Raw genomic sequence first — 22455 nt, forward strand, 5'->3', positions numbered from 1 at the left:
CACTAACTATGAGACCTAGCAGAACATGTCTGTCTGTCTGTGTGTCCGTCTGTCACGCTGTAACACCACCTGCCCGCCACCAGAGGGCGCAGCTGTATCACACACAAAAAACACACACACACACACACACACACACAAGCTGCGTTCGCTTCCCGCGTTTGCGCGTCTTACTTGTAATTCCGCTAAAGATGATGTAAAGAAAACATCAAAACATTAAACGCCATTGACATTGAAGGGTAACCTTAAATATAATATAAAAATATTGAATGTTTGTATCATGGTTAAATGATAACATAGATTGATGTACGATAACAAGAGCGCCCCTCATTTCACACGGGTGTGATTTTTATTTTCCTTTTTATCAAAGTCACAGCCTTTCACCCCCTCCAGAAAACCCTGAGGGGTCCTTGGTTGGACGCCACTTTGAAAACGTCTGATCTGATCAGACCGCAGGCAATCCACTCTCCTGATTGGCCAACCCAACCCGCCGGCCGTGCGGATTGGCCAACCTTCGCGGAACGTGTGTGCCACCGTACCAATGTAAGCGACAGCAGACACGACGGCAACCCATTCTGACGACATTGGTGTTTTCAACACGCTCGACTGTCCCATATCTCGGGGTCATGCCGTTACGCATCCGCATTTGCGACGCGTCGTGCGCTCTTTGAGCGTCTGTTCTTGACAGGAAAGGAAGTCCAGTTTGTTTATACGGGAGATAACCGTTTGGCCCGGCATCGCAAGCCAAGGCTTGTGAAATGTGCGCCGGAAGAGGACCGAAAGGAGGAAACCATGCTGCTGTGGCGGTCAGGAACCAGGTCTACTTCCTCGGAGAGTCCGGCACGGGCGACGACGCCGACCAGATCGAGGTGCACATCTTCAACGCGGTCTCCTTGCGCTGGATCAAGCTGCCCCCGGTGCCGAACAGAGGAGGGAGACGTCCCTTCGAGGTCCCCCCCCGGTGCTACGACCACACGGCGGTGCTGATAGAGGACGCCATCTACGTCTGGGGAGGGTACGGCTGCGACAGGAAAAAGCTGTGGCAGTACAGCGACGTGCTGTACGCCTTCGACGTCTACACGCACCGCTGGTCCAGGCCGGTGGTCTCCGGGGAGGCGCCGGCGGAGAGGCGCGACCACTCGGCCTGCGCGCTCGGGACCGCCATGTACGTCTACGGCGGGTACACCCAGCAGAGGTACACCAACGTCATCTACAAGCTGGACACGGCCGCCATGGCTTGGTCCGCGGTCAAGGCGAGAGGCGGCGCGCCTCCGCCGCCCGCGTCGCTGCAGGGTCACACGGCCACCGTCGTCGGGGCGCGCGTGTTCGTGTTCGGGGGCTACGGGGACGGGAGCTACAGCAGCGCCGTCCGAGTGTTCGACACGGAGACCGACTGCTGGCTGAGCTCCACGACGACGACGTCGTTGTCGTCGTCGTCCGCGACGCACTTTTCCCCGGAAGGACGCTGGGGCCATTCGGCCTTCGCCTACCACGGCGAGCTGTACATATTCGGCGGCTGCAACCGGGACCGGAGCTTCAACGACCTGTGGAGGTTCGACCCGGAGGCCTTCTCCTGGAGGAGGGTCGAGGTCACGGGCAAAGGCCCGTCTCGGATGTATTACATGTGCTGCAGCATGGTGGGAGACCGCATCGTCCTCTTCGGGGGATACAAAGTATCCGGCCGAGGTCAGAGGTCCATACCGGCCGAAAACCTGTTTATCTTAGACTTAAGCCCTGGCCTGAAGACGCTGTGCAAGCTGGCGGTGAACAGGTACAACCTGAAGCTGTCGGGGCTTCCGCACAACATCAGGTCGGAACTGGTGGCCATGACCAAGAAAACCGGCAGTAAGCCGGGCGCCTGCACCGCAAAGACCCGCGAACCGCTCGAGATTCTCTTCACCAGACGGAAGGTCCTGAGTCTCGCGCATCCGGCGCAGAACAGCGGGTGGCTGAACATCTTGAAGATGAAGATGGAAAGGAAAATTGGACGCTACGTGGACATCGGGATCCATTTGGAAAAGCCGCCGCCGACCTAAAAAGACTCTTCGAATCCGATACTCGGATCCAATGTGGATCTCGGAGCGGGTAGGACCGACCCGTGACAACGAAGCACTACGACAGTACGACCGCGGCACCTTTTTTACTTTCTTTGAGGGGCGCCAGCGCCTTCCTACTCCCAGCTTTGGGTGTGTGCGTGTGTACCCCATAGCGATGGTTTGATTGGCTGAGCCAGAACAGTGAAGATGCCAATTGTGATTGGCCGGAATGTGATGATGAGACCCCCCCACCCCCACTTCACACTGATGTTTGAGGGGCGCTAGCCTCTCCCATGTCCAGCTTTTATAGTGCTTGTGTGCAAACACAAACTTTGTCCAACACAAACAGTGAAATGCCATCGACAATGAATGGACAATGTTGATTGTTTGTGTGAACACAAACATCGAAGACGAAGGTGAGGACGCAAATTTCCCGATTGGCCGGAATGAGACGACGTATGGCGATGTGCGACGACACGAGCACCCCTCACTTCACACGGGTGTGATTTTTTTAATCATTATAAAATGATTGAAGTGAAATATTTCAACGAGACATTATGCGAACGACGGACAGTGCTCCCAGAAGCCCAAGCATTTTATTTATCTTTACCAATTCATTCATTCATATTGCTTTTATTTGTTCTATTTTCTACTATTATTTGTTAACGTATTCATCTCTTCGTGAACATATATGTATCTGTTCATTAGTATTTAACGGTTTTACAAGTCTTAATTCATGTTTACTGAGCCGTATGAAAGAGTGGAGATGCTTTTGTCTTCATCGTGCAGTCATTTCGGGTTCCACAGGTGTGTGTGTGTGTGCGTGTGTGTGTGCGCAATGCGCTGTGATGACCAGGGGTCATCAACACGTCCGTACACGGACAAATGTGTCCGTGACAAAGACTCGCTCTTGTCCGTGTGGCTAAATTCTAGATGTTCTTCTGTTTTAACACACCATTATAATGTTCTTATTCCGATCACAATGCCCACTTTAATACTGAATGTCAAAGTCTCCAGGTTTTTCTTCAGAATGAGTAAGACACATTAGGAGTCCAGTCTAGTACCATGCAGTGGGTTCTCCAAATGTTGTATTTTGCCCCATTAGATTTAGCATGAAATGGAAGTGTCTCTTTTGGTTCGGCGCACTCTTTCCCAGCAACGTTTTTTTTATCTAAAACCGTTCTGGGAAAACAGTCAAATCAGGGGGGGGGGGGGGGGGGTTGGTAACTAGGTGACGTTATTTCTATTTCCCCATGCTTTATACTTCTCCTATATCTGAGGGACCAGCTTTTATACCTTTTTCATCGTCATGTATTTCACAATGCCACGCCCGAAGACGTCCCAGTCCATTACCATATCCCAATGCAGTCCCTGCTTACTGAGGCGTGTGTCCCTATATAGCGATGACATCAGGGTATAACGACGGTTTTCTATACCTCTGGTCTGCTTTGAGGGCAGGACTCCATGAGAAGAAGGGAAGATTATATAACCTCATTGTCAGCTCTGTATAGCAGTGGCCGGCTAAACTGTTGTTCTTCTGGATTGGACTAGTGAAGAAACACACGGGGAAGGTGTGTGTCTGGCCCGGGGGCGTTTGAGAGTGGCCTTTCTTTGGGCCCCACGTGGGGCCGTGGTGAGCGGTTCGTGTCCTCCAGACCCCTGCGCGAGGATAGCTTGGACCGACGGTATAATGATCCTTCCGTATAGGTTCACCTACGGAAACCTTGTTACGATTTTTACTTCCTCTCTAGAGTCTAGAGAGTCAAGTTTACCCCCTTTTTGGAAGATGACCAGAGTTATGCACCATTTTATGATAGATAGGCCACTCCCATTGCATTTGCCCCACCCCTTTTAGCCAATTGGTATGAAAGCACTTGACCTTCATGCGACATTTCAGCCTCCTTTCAGCAAATATTGTAGCTGCCTAGAGGGTCGTCTAGGAGGATTTGACAAACCGCTGGTGGCCATTTTGAAAAAAATGGCTGCCACGCCCCACCAGCATGAGAATTTGGGATGTCCAGATTTGTCCCCGATATATATCTATCAACACCTCTGCCAAATGTGGCGCTTTTATCATAAAATGAACGATAGGTTAGCTATGCCGCCCCGCTGTATTAGATCGGTCGATGGGTGGCTCTTCCAAGACAGCTTTTTTGCGCTCTCATTCGAAGGCGGGTGTGAGTGCCATACAACCGTTTCTCTTGTTTCTTTGAAAGTGTCCGTGTCTCGTTAGCCATCGAGTAGAATCGGCTCAACGGTCGTCCTATAAATACATAATAGTCCAGTGCAATTATTCGAAAGGTTCAAGTTACAAGTCACCTCGTGTAGGTTTGGACTACTACATTTTTCACATCTATAGTCCCACATTGAGCCAATCAGAGCAATGGTCGCCAAATTATGGTATAGGCCTATATTAAGTTGACCTTTTTTTTTTCTCTGAGTGTGTTCAAATGGAACCCGTTTGGTGTGAGGGTCTTTGTTTCAGCAAGACAAAGCATATGGCAGCCATATGGAGTGCACACGACTTGACCTGTACCGTAGTGACAAAGCCAACTAGATTAAAGGCTCATTCATAGTCTGGATTTTTGGTGGTGAGGTGACCTGCACCGCTCCGGTGGTGAGGTGACCTGCACCGCTCCGGTGGTGAGGTGACCTGCACCGCTCCGGTGGTGAGGTGACCTGCACCGCTCCGGTGGTGAGGTGACCTGCACCGCTCCGGTGGTGAGGTGACCTGCACCGCTCCGGTGGTGAGGCGACCTGCACCGCTCCGGTGGTGAGGCGACCTGCACCGCTCCGGTGGTGAGGCGACCTGCACCGCTCCGGTGGTGAGCTGACCTGCACCGCTCCGGTGGTGAGGTGACCTGCACCGCTCCGGTGGTGAGGTGACCTGCACCGCTCCGGTGGTGAGGTGACCTGCACCGCTCCGGTGGTGAGGTGACCTGCACCGCTCCGGTGGTGAGGTGACCTGCACCGCTCCGGTGGTGAGGTGACCTGCACCGCTCCGGTGGTGAGGTGACCTGCACCGCTCCGGTGGTGAGCTGACCTGCACCGCTCCGGTGGTGAGGTGACCTGCACCGCTCCGGTGGTGAGGTGACCTGCACCGCTCCGGTGGTGAGGTGACCTGCACCGCTCCGGTGGTGAGGTGACCTGCACCGCTCCGGTGGTGAGCTGACCTGCACCGCTCCGGTGGTGAGGTGACCTGCACCGCTCCGGTGGTGAGCTGACCTGCACCGCTCCGGTGGTGAGCTGACCTGCACCGCTCCGGTGGTGAGGTGACCTGCACCGCTCCGGTGGTGAGGTGACCTGCACCGCTCCGGTGGTGAGGTGACCTGCACCGCTCCGGTGGTGAGGTGACCTGCACCGCTCCGGTGGTGAGGTGACCTGCACCGCTCCGGTGGTGAGCTGACCTGCACCGCTCCGGTGGTGAGCTGACCTGCACCGCTCCGGTGGTGAGGTGACCTGCACCGCTCCGGTGGTGAGGTGACCTGCACCGCTCCGGTGGTGAGGTGACCTGCACCGCTCCGGTGGTGAGCTGACCACCGCAGCTGAAATAACGTGGAGCGGTGGTGAGTAAAAAAAACAGAGAGAAGGGCTGGGGGCGGTGGTTTGCCCTTCACCGCGGCTCGTGACGTCATGGTGTAGTTCGGTGGTCACCTAACCACCGAAAATCCAGACTACGTACAGTATGAGCCTCAACTGTTTTCACAAATGCAATGACAATATACAGTATATACAGGACACAGAACAGAAGTTGAATACATATTGAGTGGAGTTACTGTACTTCAGACTGAGTGATTTTGACATACACATCTAAAGAAACATCTGGTATGCATAGGTGTCTCAGGGGCGCCGCATACAAGACAATAGATATGCCGACACCTACGAGGATAAAAATGTAAATGCCTGCGTGCTGTGAACATGCTATATGTTAAGACTGAAGTCTCCTATACTGTGGCAGTTGAATAAACATAATATGTGGTTGAACACTATTGGCATAGCATACTAATTGTGAATAATATGGATTATTGAGGGGCGTTATAGCCGCTCCTATATACAACTAATATCCTATTAGTTCAGTGTTTGTTTTAAAGACGCCATTGACAATCAAGGGATAATGTTATGTCATCTTGTGTCCCTAACACAAACATTAAATAATGCCATTGACAATAAAGAGAATGCAATGTTTGTTTTGTCACCGTTTGTTTTACGTACATCACCATTACATCACCTAGTCAACATGAGTTAGACTTTAATATATTAGCGCCCCTCACTTCACACGGGTGTGATTATTAAATAATAATTTAAAATGTTGGCCGTGATGACTCGTCGCTCCAGTGAGGCGTCTAGATTGATGTATCTACATATGCTCTCACTCGTTTATGGCTGGGGGGAGGGGGGGAGGAGAGACTGCCAGCACTAGGGTTAATTGGCACTTGGCAGGTGTTTCCAATTGTCTATAACGTTTGTACATTTTGTCCTTTTATACGAACCATTTATTTGCATACTTTTATTGTCATAATTACAAGTAAGACGCGCAAACGCGGGAAGCGAACGCAACGTAGTTATACTTGTTCGTTGGCATATTCCAGCTTGTTTGTCACCATGACTCAGCCATAACCATATAAGGAGTCCCCAAAGCAGCTCCATATATGGGCACAAAAGCGTGACACACAGACACACGGACACACAGACATGATCTGCTAGGTCTCATAGTAAGTGCTCACTGCGTTCGCGAAAAGTAAAAAAGGCAAACTCGAATGAAAGTACTGAACTATTGATATGAAAAATATATACGTTCAGTAAATAAAATAAAAATAAATAAACCTGCAGTGAGTAAAAGTATACTCAAAACAAATTAACATACCACAAAAGCACTCCTAAAGGGATTAGGATTAACGTTCGGGTTAAAACGGGTTATGAGCGGTAATATAGATACGATCGCAGAGAGCCCCTGAGGCGCTTGTGTGGAAACCAACCTATTTTAACCCATTTTGGGCGGGAACCCCCTTTTGGTGTTAGCATTATGCTATATGCTTTAGCTATTGAAAAAATTGCAGATCTACAAGCTCATAGCGCGCCACCGAGTGGCGCGCTACGAGCTTGTAGGTCTGCTATTTTTGAAAAATCGTGAAAATGTGGCCGCAAATGTGGAATATATGTTTTTTTCAGAACAAACATTTTTTACTCAAATCTTTGCTTCTGGGGGGAGGGTCCCTCATGGAACATATTTTCAGGTGCGGGGGCCGGAGGCATATTACATATATTTTTTGGGTGGTCCTTGACATGAAATATTGAGCATGCCACGGATATAGAAACATGAGGTTTTTCAGGAAAAAAATACATTTAAAAAAAGTCAGGCCTAAATGGGATATTTCAATACGAACTAACGGAAACGGTTTTCCCAGAAAAGTTTTAGACGAACGTAATCGTGCCGAGAAAGAGTGCGGCCGAACCAAAAAGAGACATCATTTCCATGTCATGCTTAACCCATTCTGACCTGAGATCAGATTCATACGAGGTTTCCACTGGACACACACTGGTCTGATTAACCCATTCTGACCTGAGATCAGATTCTAAACATGTCAGTCGTTCTTCGATTTTTCAAAAATAGCAGACCTACAAGCTCGTAGCGCGCCACTCGGTGGCGCGCTATGAGCTTGTAGATCTGCTATTTTTCAATAGCTAAAGCATAACATGATGCTAACACCAAAAGGGGTTCCCGTTCAGAATGGGTTAATTCTAATGGGCAATAAAGCACAGGACGTTATCTGATTATGAGAATTATGCCAATGTTAAAATGCACTGACGTTCACGTTGCCATGACACTTAATGGGCCCCTCGGAACTCAGACGGAGGGGTACGACTGTTCCTGCATTAATTACTGTCCTCAGACAGATCTCATTGAACATGTACTGTACAGTGTGTTTTTTTCAGCTGCTCATTGTCGGTAGAAAAAAACCCCGCAGAGAACCACTTTTTTTGGTGTTTTTTTAAGCGTCACGTTATACTTTAGCTATTGGGAAAAAAAGCAGATCTACAAGCTCATAGCGCGCCACCGAGTGACGCGCTACGAGCTTGTATAGGTCTGCTATTTTGGAAAAGTCGTGAAAGTGTGGTGCAAATCTTTGAATATAATATTTCAGAGCGAACATTTTTAACTAAAATATTTGCTTCTGGGGGGGGACAACATATTTTGAGATGGGGGTCCGTGGCCCAATAGAGATACTTCTTCTGGGGGTCCTTGGCATGGAAAAAGGTTGAGCACAACTGATATAGAAACATGGGTTTTTCAGAAAACTGTTAGGATTTACCTGAGAAGCCCCTTTTTTTAATCAGTCCAAAATGGGTTAATAGTTATAAGGGAGGAACATTTTATTAAACCAACATGTTTCGACGGTCGAGACATGTTGGTTTAAAAAAAGTTTTCCTCCTTTTTAACTATTAACTGTGCCTTTATTCCATTATGTTTTATCCCTTTTTACTATTTCTATATTTTGTATATGCCTGTCTCCTGAGCACCTGATTGCTTCACCTGGTTTCATGGCTGTCTCCTGAGCACCTGATTGCATGGCTGTCTCCTGAGCACCTGATTGCTTCACCTGGTTTCATGGCTGTCTCCTGAGCACCTGATTGCATGGCTGTCTCCTGAGCACCTGATTGCTTCACCTGGTTTCATGGCTGTCTCCTGAGCACCTGATTGCATGGCTGTCTCCTGAGCACCTGATTGCTTCACCTGGTTTCATGGCTGTCTCCTGAGCACCTGATTGCATGGCTGTCTCCTGAGCACCTGATTGCTTCACCTGGTTTCATGGCTGTCTCCTGAGCACCTGATTGCATGGCTGTCTCCTGAGCACCTGATTGCAGGTTCCTTGCCTCTGCCTTGCTCATTGGTCAGTGGTGGAAAGCGACTCGGTATACATTTACCTCAGTGTGGATTCTGTCGACTAATACGACGACAAGAAATGTTCGTCGACTACCTTTTTCACTGATGTAAACTAAACGGAAACTAAATGAAAAACTAAAAACTAAAACTGAGACCAAATATATTGATAATTGTCAACAAATAAAAACTAGGCCAAAATGTTAGGAAGGGACTAGTCGACAAGAGATCCAGTATAAGTAATTTTACACTTGGTTGCATGCTGAAAATAGCAGATCTACACAGCGCGACGCGCTGTGAGCTTGTAGATCTGCTATTTTCAGCAAGTTTAAAATCAGTCACGACGACGACGGCATCAAGGCCCGGCAAAATACATTTTAGTCAACTGTAGATTTAGTCGACTAAAAGCTTATGATATTTAGTCGGCTAAAAACACTAAGACATTCCAGTTGACTAGCATGTGACTAAAAACTAAATGAGAACCAATCATGACACTATGTGACTGAAACTAAAATCAAGATTTGCTGTCAAATCTGCAGACTCACTACCACTTAGGGCCGATTCATACTCCTATTTTAGAGCCGAATAGAAGTCGGTTCGGCGCTGTAGAGCCTACAATTTGACGTCATTTGAGGTTCGGGGGGGGGGGCGGGGGGTTACCGTCCTAAAGTCGCCTCTTCGGTGCTACTGAAAATTTCTGACGAGCCGAAATCATTTCGTCACTACAGCGCCGAAACAGCGGTAAAATAGGAGTACGAATCGGCCCTAACTACAAGCTCACAACGCGTCGCAGCGCCAATTCACATTCCAGGTAGCCTCGGAAACCCAGACGTTTTTATTTCCAGGGAGAGAAAAAAAAGTCTGGGACCGAGTCCTCTTCAACGCGGCATAGAGTAGCGCAAACGTCGCTCACTCTCTGCTGATTTCTGATCCTCTGCACCTTTGTTAAATTCACGCACACACGTACACTCGTACGCAAACACACTCCTCTCTCTCTCTCTCTCTCTGTGTCGCTCTAATTAATTAGTCTCATGTCGCGCGCAGCTGCGTCTCTAGATTCTCCCGGCGGATCCTGCCGGGAGCTGCCGATGCCATAGCAAGCATAGGTGGGCCCCAGGCTACATTCCAGGTGACTAAAATGTGACTATAACTAAGAGAAGTTGGACTCTTATATAAGGTGCGATACATAGAAACTATGAGAGAATGTGGGCCTGTGGCGAAGCTTGGGGGGGGGGGGGGTGTTTAGAAGGTTGAACTACATACACGCGTTTGGAAAGCTGATGAAACTCGACTGTAAGGAAGGTTCAGTCAGACCATGCACTCTCAGCAAGACGTGTTATTGCAACTATATTGCATTGTATGCGGCATATCCTGTGTATACTCTGCGCAAGCATGAGGCAGACTCACAAACCCCCGTCCCCCCCCCCTCCCTCCACGCAGTTGAAACCAACAACATAACCTGAACACTGATAGAGCGAAAGTGTCTTCTACATCCTGACAGTTTTCTGAAAAAATCTATGTTTCTATGTCAGTCGTTCTTCGATTTTTTCAAAAATAGCAGACCTATACCAGCTCGTATAGCGCTCGGTGACGCGCCATGAGCTTGTCGATCTGCTAATCATGACTATAAACACAATATTTTTGGACAATTTACAATTTACAAATTAGGTATTTAGCAGACGCTCTTAATCCAGAGCGATTTACATTAAGCAAGAACAAAAAAAGCATGGGAATACATCACATAAAAAGCATTTATCGTGAAACGTGCGTAGGCAAAGAAAGTAACAGTGGAATATCTATATAATGACACTATACATATGAACTATATACATATATATTATACTATGCTATGCATATGTACTATGACGTGCTATGACTACATACAATGCAACTATAGTGCCGTCTACATAACATGGTATAAGTCTGTATCGAATGCTATCCAAGTCTACAGAAATGCTATCTAAGGGGGTAGGGTATAAGTGCTATGGGCCATGATGGGAGTCTGAAAAGGTGGGTTTTCAGACCCAGACACACAATTACAAAGAAGAAAAATGAGATAAATTGGGTTTGTTGTCATGATTCAGTCACGACTCCAGTTGGCTTTGTATACAAGGCTTATAAAAGGTCTTTAACTAAATACTTTTGTGAAATGTCTGTGCGCCCCCGTGCTCCCAATCTGGAAATGTTGTTGTGCCGGGGCCCAGAAGAGAAGATTAGTAATTGTGTGTTAACACGACTCAAAAAAAAAAAAAAACACATCTCCGTCTCACACGACGTACCGTAACACGACTCAACAAAAAAAAACCCACATCTCCGTCTATTCCATTTATCACTGTACGGCTATTGCTACTGTATATATGGACACAATGTCTGAGGAATGGAGGCATGGGAATAACATGTCCCTCTTACAGCATGTGTACACAAGATGCAATAACGGAGATCACCTTGAACCGTGTGTGTGTGCGTGTGTGTGTGTGTGCGTGTGTGTGCGTGTGTGCGTGCGTGCGTGCGTGTGTGTGTGTGTGTGTGTGTGTGTGCGTGTGTGTGTGTGTGTGTGTTGGTATACTTTGTTAGAGAGGTCACTTACTTGCACTTGCACTTGCAGAAAAAATGTGTGAAAGCTGTCACAAGGGAATAAATAGCCAGATGTGGAAGGAATTCGATTGGAAACTCAAAACTAGGTATTTTCAATACTCCTCTGGTCATCTCGTCATAATTATGTGAAAACACCATCCATAGAACTGTGTTGGAGAAATTGTGGCGAAATCGGGGACCATACACAAATTTTTTTGGGACTGTGAAAAAAATGCTTTTATATAACTGAAGTGTATTGTGAGTCACGTCTCCAGCTCTTCTCATGCCTAACTCAACTTGGAAAATGCTGTAGTAGTTATGTCAAGCTGTTTTTCATTTTTTATGTATGTTTTTTGTTTCTTCTGCTTTTTGTTTTCATTGATTCGTATGTTTTTTACTGTCGTTTGATTGTTCATTGTTATTTGGTGTACAAAAAGAAAACTTTTGAATAAAAACAAAGTTAAAAAACTAAGAGAGGTCACTTACAAAGCTCGAGTCGTGACGAGACGTTCCTGCCCACGCAACTGTTCGAGTGTTCGTCCGTCCATCCGCCCGTCTAAATCTACAGTTGATTTAGTCGACTAGAATGAATTTCGGCGGGTCTTGATGCCGTCGTAGTGAGTGTTTTTTACACTTGCTGAAAATAGCCGATCTACAAGCTCACAGCGTGAGCTTGTAGATCGGCTATTTTCAGCATGCAACCAAGTGTTGTGTCTTGTCCACTATAGTTCCTTCCTGACATTTTAGTCTAGTTTTTATTTGTCGACGAAATTGTTTTATTAAATTATTGTTTATATTTATTAAATTAGTTTTAGTCATCGTAAGCTTAGTTTTCATTTGTTTTTGTCATATATTTGAAAATAGGTAGTTTTAGTCGTCTTAGTTTTAGTCGACGAAAACAACACCGGTCGGGAGCACAAAGGCTCTTCATTTGAACCCTGAAAAACGAACGGGCTTTTGGACCACAGTGATCTATAGTATAAGAGAGTGGCGACGACCACTATAGCGTTGACTCCCATTGGAACTTATGGAATGCGGAAAGTGGCTCATTCCATCTCAATGGGATAGTTCCAGCCATATATAATAGGAGCAGTGTTTGGAACTTTATAGCCCCATATAGGGCACCACCGCTTTGCTGGCGAGATCAAAGCGTATGTCGCTATCTCCCACTCTGGCTTGGACATACGAGAGTACATGGTTCAAGGTTATCTTCATGTGTTTCCCTATAAGGATACACTTGTCTTGGAGACAAAGTCACAGCTGCATACAAATAACACGTTCACAGGAGGAAAATAAAAAACACCATGAAACACACCAACAGTAACGCTGTTGGTGTTATACCGTGTGGGGGTCCCTCTACTGTATATATCCTCTACTGCACTGTACTGCCACTGCACTGCACACCCGCAATCACCATATATACAGTTGATATGTGCGTGTGTGTGTTTGTGTGTGTGCGTTAGGTTGCATACACAGGTGGTGACAAAAAACAACCGTGCTGTTTTCGTGCTCAGCCACACACACATAGCTCCGTATAAGGGAGCGGTTGCACCACTAAAAAAAAAAAGACCTGAGATATTGCACAACATTCCCTTTGATGAAGTGCAACTATATAGTCAATGAAGTGCATATCTAGTCAGTTATCCCATTCTGACCTGAGATCAGATTCATACGAGGTTTCCACTGGACACACACTTGGTCTGATTAACCCATTCTGACCCGAGATCAGATTCTAAAAATGTCAGTCGTTCTTCGATTTTTCAAAAATAGCAGACCTACAAGCTCGTAGCGCGCCACTCGGTGGCGCGCTATGAGCTTGTAGATCTGCTATTTTTCAATAGCTAAAGCATAACATGATGCTAACACCAAAATGGGTTCCCATTCAGAATGGGTTATGGACGCTGCCATTTCAGTGCCATTTCCGACAGAGATGATTAATATGCATTTCCTCGAGCCTCGGTTGGATTTCCTCAGTTATGTATATGCGTTGTACTTGTAATTCAACTGCTTACGTCAAGCAGTTCATTGTTCATTGTGTGTGTGTGTGCGTGTGTGTGTGTGTGTGTGTGTGTGTGTGCATGTGTGTGTGTGGATAAGTCACTGTTATTGCTTCTGTAAGGCGAGTACATTTATATTTATATATATAGCGCCTGTCTAGTCTTTGCCAACCATTCAAAGCATTTTTTTGAGGTTCACCACCCCCCCCCCCCTCCCCCGCTCCCCATTTCTCTTTTATATTGTTCTTATTATTGACGGCGGTGGAAAGTAACTGAGTATATACGTTTACTAAAGTACAATGTTGAGGTATTTGTACTTTACTGGAGTATTTCCAAGTTACTTCTACTCCACCACATCTCAGACTATAGCCAGACAATTTACTTTTTACTCCACTACAATTATTTCAAAACTTTAGTTACTTTAGTTTCTTTGGAGATTGACATTTTTTATTAGAAAACATACATAAACCAAATCAACCCTATATAGTAAATACATTTTGGCCATTTGAAAATAGCCGATCTACAATAGGAGTACTTTAACTTTTATTACTTTAAGTACATTTAGATACCGATATACTTTTGTACTTTTACTCGAGTAAATCTTGAATACGGTACTTGTAACGGAGTACGTCTACATCGCAGTATCTATACTTTTATTAACACATATAGGCCCGACGACGTCGAAAAAAAAAAAATCTTCTAAATCCTGACAGTTTTCCGAAATACCTATGTTTCTATATCAGCGTTGCTCAGTGTTTCATGACAAGGACCCCCAAAAATTACATGTATTTGACCGCCGAGCCCCATCTGAAAACATGTTGTTCCTCGAACCCCTCGGAAGCAAAGACATGAGTTAAAAACGTTCGTTCTGAAAGAATATAATATATTCAAAGATTTGCGACACATTTTCACGATTTTTCAAAAACGGCAGACCTACAAGCTCGTAGCGCGCCACTCTGTGCCGCGCGCCACGAGCTTGTAGGTCTGCTATTTTCCAATAGCTAAAGCATAACATAATGCTTAAAACACCAAAAGGGGTTCCCGTCCAGAATAAGTTAAGTAAGACATCTGAACACATTTCCCACCACTGTGCCTGTCTCTCTCTATATAGTCTCTGTGCCAACCATTCAAAGCATGTTTTCTGACGTTTACCCGCCGGCTCCTTTGTTTTACCGCGCTTATTTATCCACAGCGCAAACATTATGACTGCTCGCCGACGGACAAACGCAAAAAAAACAAAGCATTCGCCGCGTCGAGTGAAACCAAGCGTGTGGGCTGAGGGTCAAGGACGAAGCCACATATACTATCGTGAACGGACGAGAAGAAAAAGAACATGATTTATAACGATGCTAAAAATAATATTCATACAATTGTTACATACAAAGGAAACTACAGTATACGTACACATGTTCGGAGACAGCCGTATGCTATATGCTATATGCAACGCCTCCGTCCCCACCAGCTATGGGTTTTTTTTTCCATCCAGCTCCATTGAGCCTTCATTATAACACGATTTTCAAAAGCCCTGTATCGGGTATATAATTGACCGTATCAGCACAGGGCATACTGGTATATAATTGACCGTATCAGCACAGGGCAGACAGGTATGTAATTGACCGTATCGGCACAGGGCAGACAGGTGTATAATTGACCGTATCAGCACAGCAGACAGGTATATAATTGACCGTATCGGCACATGACAGACAGGTATGTAATTGACCGTATCAGCACAGGGCAGACAGGTATGTAATTGACCGTATCAGCACACGGCAGACAGTCGCTGCCTGCCTTTCCGAGCTGCCAACTCACAACACACAACTCACTGTGTGGGTGTGGGTGGCAGCACACATTCACACAGTGATCGCTGAGGTGCCACCTCTGCATGTACAGCACGTGCACGCACGCACACACACACACACACACACACACACACACACACACACACACACACACACACACACATGCACAGTATATGCTCCACATTCATAAATTGACGTGTGAACATTATTATATCCTCATCCATCTCCTCTCTTTCTCCCTCTGTCATTTTCTGTAGGCTATACACCCCTTCCTGTCATCTAGGTTGTGTTGCTGTGGTCGATTCAATAACTAATACATCTTCCAAAGGATGGAAGGACTGACAAAAGATTTATTGAAAGATCATGATCATAACAACAGCCCCCCCCTGGGCTCCTCAACCCCAATCCCAGAGACTTCTTATATAGCCCACTATAGCAGAGACTCTATACTAAATGGTCATATAAGGACCTGCGCTATACAGATACGGGGCGACACACACGATAAGTATATCCATTGGCCGACAGCGTGGAGGAGGCAGGAGTGCAGCTGTTATAGATCGACAGCTGCAGCTGAGTTAAGGCTCATTCATATAGTCTGGATTTTCGGTGGTGGGGTTGACCACCGAACCACGACATGACGTCACTGAGCCGCGGTGAAGAGCAAACCACTTCTCTCTGTTTTTACTCACCACCACCGCTCAACGTTATTTCAGCTCCGGTGGTCAGATCACCACCGGAGCGGTGGTCACCTCACCACCGAAATTCCAGACGATGAATAGAGCCTTTAGAATGATCACACTGGTGAGAGTGCTTTGCTGACCAGACCTTGAATGGAAGGCAGAGAAATACACAGTGATCATGCATACTTGGCAAATCTATTTGGCATTTGAAAATAACTATTACAAATGCAAGGTATAATATGGCACCCCGTTGCAACAAGTGTGATCGAACCCCACAAACCCTCCCACTCGCTCAGATCAGCCGACGCAGGGAAGCTGGAAGTACCTTCACAAAAAACAAAAAAAAAACGCCGTCCCAAACTCTACCTTCTACCTTCTGGCTCCAAAACTATATGGAACGCACTTAACCCATTGCAGTCAGAACTGCAGTACAGACTCACTCCTATAGCTCACTCGCTTAAATCGCTCTGGATTAACAGCGTCTGCCAAATGCCTGAATTGTAATGTGTAAATCCAGTTGATGTCCGTCTCTCCCCCCCCCCCCCCCCCCGCCCCCCCCATCTCTCCTCTCAGACTGTAGCAGCACATTGTGACTACCTTTAGACCAGGTAAACAGCATGTCTCTAACAGCAACAGAGACAGCCAAAGTGTCAGTGTCTCTCTCTCTCAGTCTCTCTCTCTCTCTCAGTCTCTCTCTCTCTCTCAGTCTCTCTCTCTCTCTCTCTCGCTCTCTCTCTCTCGGGGGAGACAGACTGCAGGGGGACGCAAAGTGATGTTGATTAGATAAACAAATATTGATTTCCCAACAAAAACCCAAAACCAGACAGACAGACAGACAGACAGACAGACAGACAGCTTGCTCATTTCTACTTGCTTAAATATCACCATGGCAACTCTTCACCAGAAGCCATCACTCTTAATTGCTGCCTTGGGGCCTGTGTGTGTGTGTGTGTGTGTGTGTGTGTGTGTGTGTGTGTGTGTGTGTGTGTGTGTGTGTGAGAGAGCGCGCGCGCGCGCATGTTTTATCTGTCCCTCAGAAACGGTGAACACATGATTGAAACTCGATAGGACAAATGATCAATGCAAACAGCGTTAGCCTCATGCGCACACACGCACGCACACACGCGCACCCACACATACACACACATGCGCGCGTGCACGCACACGCACATGCACACACACACACACACACACACACACACACACACACACACACACACACGCACCAACTAAGAACATTGACTGAAGTACTGGACTTGAGTACAATTTTCGGAATTCTGACGCTACATTTCCTTGACGTGAGGTTGTGCCGCAGACAGGAGGATTGCATTGAGCGTATAATATTATACACAGATCTATCTCTCCGTCTAGCCAGAAGGAGCGAGTGCATTATCTGGCAGTGGGAATTAGTGTGTGTGTGTGTGTGTGTGTGTGTGCGAATGCATTCTGGATTAAGATGCTATAAAAAATTAAGACCATTTTATCCTTGTGTGTGTCACAATGGTGAATGTGTGTACACGTGTCTACGCGTGTCTATGTGTGCGGGCGAACGTTGTGTCACGTTCATGGTTAGAGCGTGTGTGTGTGTGTGCGTGGGCGTCTTTATGACCATATAACGTGGGCAGAATTGATCCCGCGCTGAATCCCCTCCCCTGTCACGCAGTGTACACACACACAAAAAAAAAAACTACTTAACGACAAATTGAAATTGAACCACTATAGCCCGCGGCAGGCAGCCGAGGTGGAGGGGTGGGAGATTTGGTATAAATATATATATATATATCGTCTTTTTTCTTATTGGCCTACAATATTGTCTATCTATTATACATTTGAGAAGTTGTACCCAACAACACGGACAATTTTTAAGTGGTGCAACCACTTCTACAACCAGCTTGCAATGTCCGTGTACCTGTTTGTTTGTTTGTCTGTTTGTGTACGTCAATGAGCACGAGTATGTGTGTGACTTATTCATAGCAGTAGGGGGCGCCAGAAACAGAGAGAGGGGTAGTGCTGTGTCTCTGAGAGAGAGAGAGACAGAGAGAGAGAGAGAGAGAGAGGGGAGTTGCACCACTTGGTTCACACAGGTGTGATTTTTTTTCAAGAAAACCTAAAAAAGAAAAGAAAAAAAAACTTAAAAAAAAAACTTAAAGTACGTAATTTATTCTAATTGTTATTGTAATTTACGAGCTGCGTTCGCTTCCCACGTCCGCGCGTCTTACTTGTTTAAAACATGTAACGTCTATGGAGTGACGTCACGTCAACAACAGCATTATAGCTCAGAAAAGGGAAGGGCTGTGAGAGATAGGCCTATCATTACTGAGTCACACACCTGCAGAGACAGCAGGAAGCCTCAAAGGCACTGACTTGGTGCCCCTGTGAGAAGAGACATGCTGTTGTTATCCACTGTTTCTCGTGTTCTGTGCGGTTCCTTTGATGTATTATTTGAGCAAGTACTGAATGATTTATCATTTGTATTATGTCACCTGTGTTTGTTAAGTTGCTTTCAGTCAGTTATATAATTTCTAACTTTGTTTTTGTGACTTTCTTTTCTCCTTTGTTTCTGTTTAGCCCAAAAAATCATCACCCCTCATCACCACCTGCATCTGTTTATAATGTCGCATTATTGCCCTCCAAATAAACGACATGCTTTTAAGCAATCTGAGCCTGGAACTTAATACCCTGAACCAGTATTCCCGATGACCGTGTGCTATAAAGTTCAATAAACAGCAAAGTATACAATTCTTTCAGTGCACAGTCCAATGATGTGCTACTTGAGCCCAGGGCCACCATTACCATACCACCAACACTATGGCCCTGGGCACACTGCTGCTATAGCCCCCATTACCGGCTGTATAAGTAGGTGCGCGTGCATGCGTGCATGCGTGCGTACTTTTCTAAACTCTATTTCTTTACTACTCTCCGCAGCAACAATGAAGTGTCCCTGTGGGGGGGGGGGGGGGGCGGGGGGGGGGATTAATAAACCTTTAGCCAACCTTTCCTGAGGTTCAAGGTTCTGTTTACTTGGCCGTGGGAGAACTGTGTGTCTCGGAGTACAGACATAAATGGAAAGATGCCGCGGTACAGACTGTATCTAGACATATACAGACCGTCACAGTACAGATACAGTGGGATCCTAATCGTCTGCGCCTCAATCTCAAAATGACATTGATGGGTACCTATGGGTACCTATGTTAGACACACCCACAGACAGCTGGGAGGGGGGGCAGCAGACCTCATGCTTCCTTCTATGAGTCCAAGATGCTTCTTTTTCACCTGACAAGGGGAGAGTTTCCCCCGGGCGGACGTATGTATAGCGCGTGGAAGGAACACGTTATTTTCCGACCAGTTCCTTTCCAACTCCATCAGGCGCCCCTGTGGCTGGCCAGGGGGAGGTATAGTTTAGAGACCAGGACTACTGCATGTATTTTGTGAGGGTATATACCTATACCCTATAGGGGACACGGGAAGAACAGGCAAACTCCACACACGCCTTCTAAGTTTTCTGAAAAAAACCCATGTTTCCACTTCAGTGGCTCAAAACATTTTCATGTTTCATGTTATATGTAATTGGCCGCCGACCCCCATCTTGAAAATATGTTGTTCCAGGGAAAAGATTTGAGTTAAAAACGCTCCGACACATAATCTCGGGACACATAATCTCCTGTTCTTATACCTCACACTGGAACACCTATAAAGTCTCTCTCTAGAAGCGTTTAAATACATTCCAAACGAGATGCTTCCTGAAGTCAGAAATGAAGAACGTTTGCCCTTTTTTGGTCAGAACCATGGAGAGCTCCCTAGATTTCTGAGAGTTATGAGCCTAATTCTAATGGAACCGCAAACGACGAAGTGAACGGCAGCGCGCACGCACAAAACAGCAGAAGGAGAGGCCAACCAAATTTGTTTTTAATCAAAAATATATTCTTTACCACTAAAAAAAACTTTTTGTTTCCCAGGAGCCCGTGGGTTTGATCTACGGTTCGTGTCCTGAATGGGTTAAACTGATGATGATGATGATGTTTGAAGTTTTTCCAGAAAACCTATACGTTAGGATTTACAGAGTATAGTCACTTTCATAGGCACACCAGAGAGAGAGAGAGAGAGAGAGAGAGAGAGAGAGAGAGAGAGAGAGAGAGAGAGAGAGGGAGAGAGAGATATATTGTTGGGATGTTTGTTGCTGTGTGCACAATGTTTGACATTTGTTTTGTTGTATGTATATGCTTTGGCCATGTGGAACATATTCATCATGCCAATAAATCCTTCTGAAATTGAATTGAAATTGAGAGAGAGAGAGAGAGAGAGAGAGAGAGAGAGAGAGAGAGAGAGAGAGAGAGAGAGAGAGAGGAGAGAGGGAGGTGTGGATAACTCACTTTTTCCTCGTGTCGTATCTGCCTGCGGTTCCGAGACTCTGTGTGAGACAGAGAGAGAGAGAGAGAGAGAGAGAGAGAGAGAGAGAGAGAGGACATTTCAATGCGGGGTCATGTTCACTAAAGCAGCCTAACAGACTGCATCAATTCAACACCACACAGTGAGGTCTACATGGGAGGAGGGGGGTGGGGGGCTCTCTGTGTGATTTATTTTCCTAGAAACAGAGCCTTCCGTCGTTTATAGGACATTAGTCAGTTACGCCGTACGTACGCCAGCGTGAGACATGGAGGAATGTCATTCAGGACATTATAAGTTATAGCCTTTATTTATAGACCCGAGCTCGATTCTACAAAATGTCTCGTTCTGGAAAAAACCTCATGTTTCTACGTCAGCGGTGCTCAATATTTCACGCCAATTAAGGACCTCAAAAATGATATGTATAATTGGCCGCCGACCCGCCTCTGTTGTTCCAGGGACCGTCCCAGAAGCAAAGGCTTGAGTTTTTGGCAATGTAAACGTATGTTTTCTCATGCCAATAAAGCCCTTTGAATTGAATTGAATTGAGTTAAAAATCACACCCGTGTGAAGTTGAACTGAGTGGTGCAACTCCCCTCTCCCCTATATCTCTCTCTCTCAACAGGCAACAGTGCAGCACTATCTCTCTCTCTCTCTGTTTCTGGCATAACAGTGCCACTTTTGCCCCTACTGCTACTCATAGTCACACATAGGTGAACACGGACATGTTGCTGTTCCTTGGGAGTGGTTGTGCACCACCCAAAAATCTTCGCTCCGAAAGAAGATATATATTCAAAGCTTTGCACCACATTTTCACGATCTTTCAAAAAATAGCAGACCTATACAAGCTCGTAGCGCGGCACTCTACGAGCTTGTAGATCTGCTATTTCTCAACAGCTAAAGTATATACACATAATGCTTGAAAACACCTAAAGGGGTTCCTGCACAGAATGGGTTATAGTTACCGTATGCTAGCATGCAGCGTGAGACACATGGAGGAATGTTACGTCACGTCTGAGTCAGTTATACTGTACATCTTTAGTCTGTGTACACTTGAACATGAGATACAGTGCACTATGATAATGTATTGTGTGCTGCCCGTGCTGTATAGCATATACTTTATGGATATAGGCTACGAGAGACAACTCAGCGCCACGCAATGTCATGCCTTGCTTTGCATCAGTCATTATCATGTCACGTTTCTCCACGTCTCATAATCTTGTCGTCACGTCATTATTGAAGAAATACACTCCTCAATGTCAAATTGTTTCTTTAATGACAAAGATGAAGAAGCCCTGCAGTATAAACAAACAATCAAGGAAAACATTAACTAAAATAAGCAGGCTAATTATCACAAGAAAAAGTATAAGCAAACAGTTACTCACATAAGAGTGTAAACAAAAGAAAGAGGCATAAACTATATCATAGTTCCATATATATGCATAACACAAACAAACTTACAATTATTAGGTGAAGAACCTCCAACCAGCACAACATGCATCTCTGAACGAACATGAAACTGACAACAAACAAAACAGGAAAGCTAAAGATATACTGCCCCTAGTGGACGGCAGACCCTTCAATTATGACTATATATACTGTACGTTCCTGTTCCTGTGATAAACTCTGTGAACCTTTTTAAGCGTGATACTGTCTCGCGTCGCGTTATTGTTCTTAGTTTTAGTCATATAGTCTTTTGAATAGTTCTCCTTTAGTTTTAGTCACATTTGATTTTAGTCACCAGGAATGTGTTAGTGTTAGTCTAGTTTTAGTCGACTAAATGTCATGAGATTTTAGTCGACTGAATCTACAGCTGATTTAGTCGACTAAAATGTATTTTTGGCGGGCATTGATGCCGTCGTAAGGACTGATTTTACACTTGCTGAAAATAGCAGGTTTACAAGCACACAGCGTTGTGTGCTTGTAGATCTGCTATTTTCAGCATGCAACCAAGTGTAAAATTACTCATACTGGATCTCTTGTCCACTAGTCCCTTCCTAACATTTCAGTCTAGTTTTTATTTGTTGACAAAATTGTCACTATATTTAGTCTTAGTCATCGTAGCTTCGTTTTCATTTAGTTTCCATGTAGTTTTCGCCAGTGAAAAAA

General features: G+C 45.8%; 1 protein-coding gene across 1 annotated transcript in view; it reads right to left on the reverse strand.

The window, feature by feature from the left end:
* The window catches only part of ankfn1a (ankyrin repeat and fibronectin type III domain containing 1a), a gene marked incomplete at its 3' end in the record, with an annotated part of 221248 nt that overhangs the window by 154022 nt on the left and 44771 nt on the right, over window positions 1-22455 (reverse strand). Inside the window, exon 2 of the mRNA XM_080790134.1 lies at window positions 20334-20371. The remainder of the gene's footprint in view (window positions 1-20333; window positions 20372-22455) is intronic.

This window comes from Protomyctophum bolini (genome assembly GCF_963924005.1).
Source record: "Protomyctophum bolini genome assembly, chromosome: 18".
NCBI classification, from domain to species: domain Eukaryota; kingdom Metazoa; phylum Chordata; class Actinopteri; order Myctophiformes; family Myctophidae; genus Protomyctophum; species Protomyctophum bolini.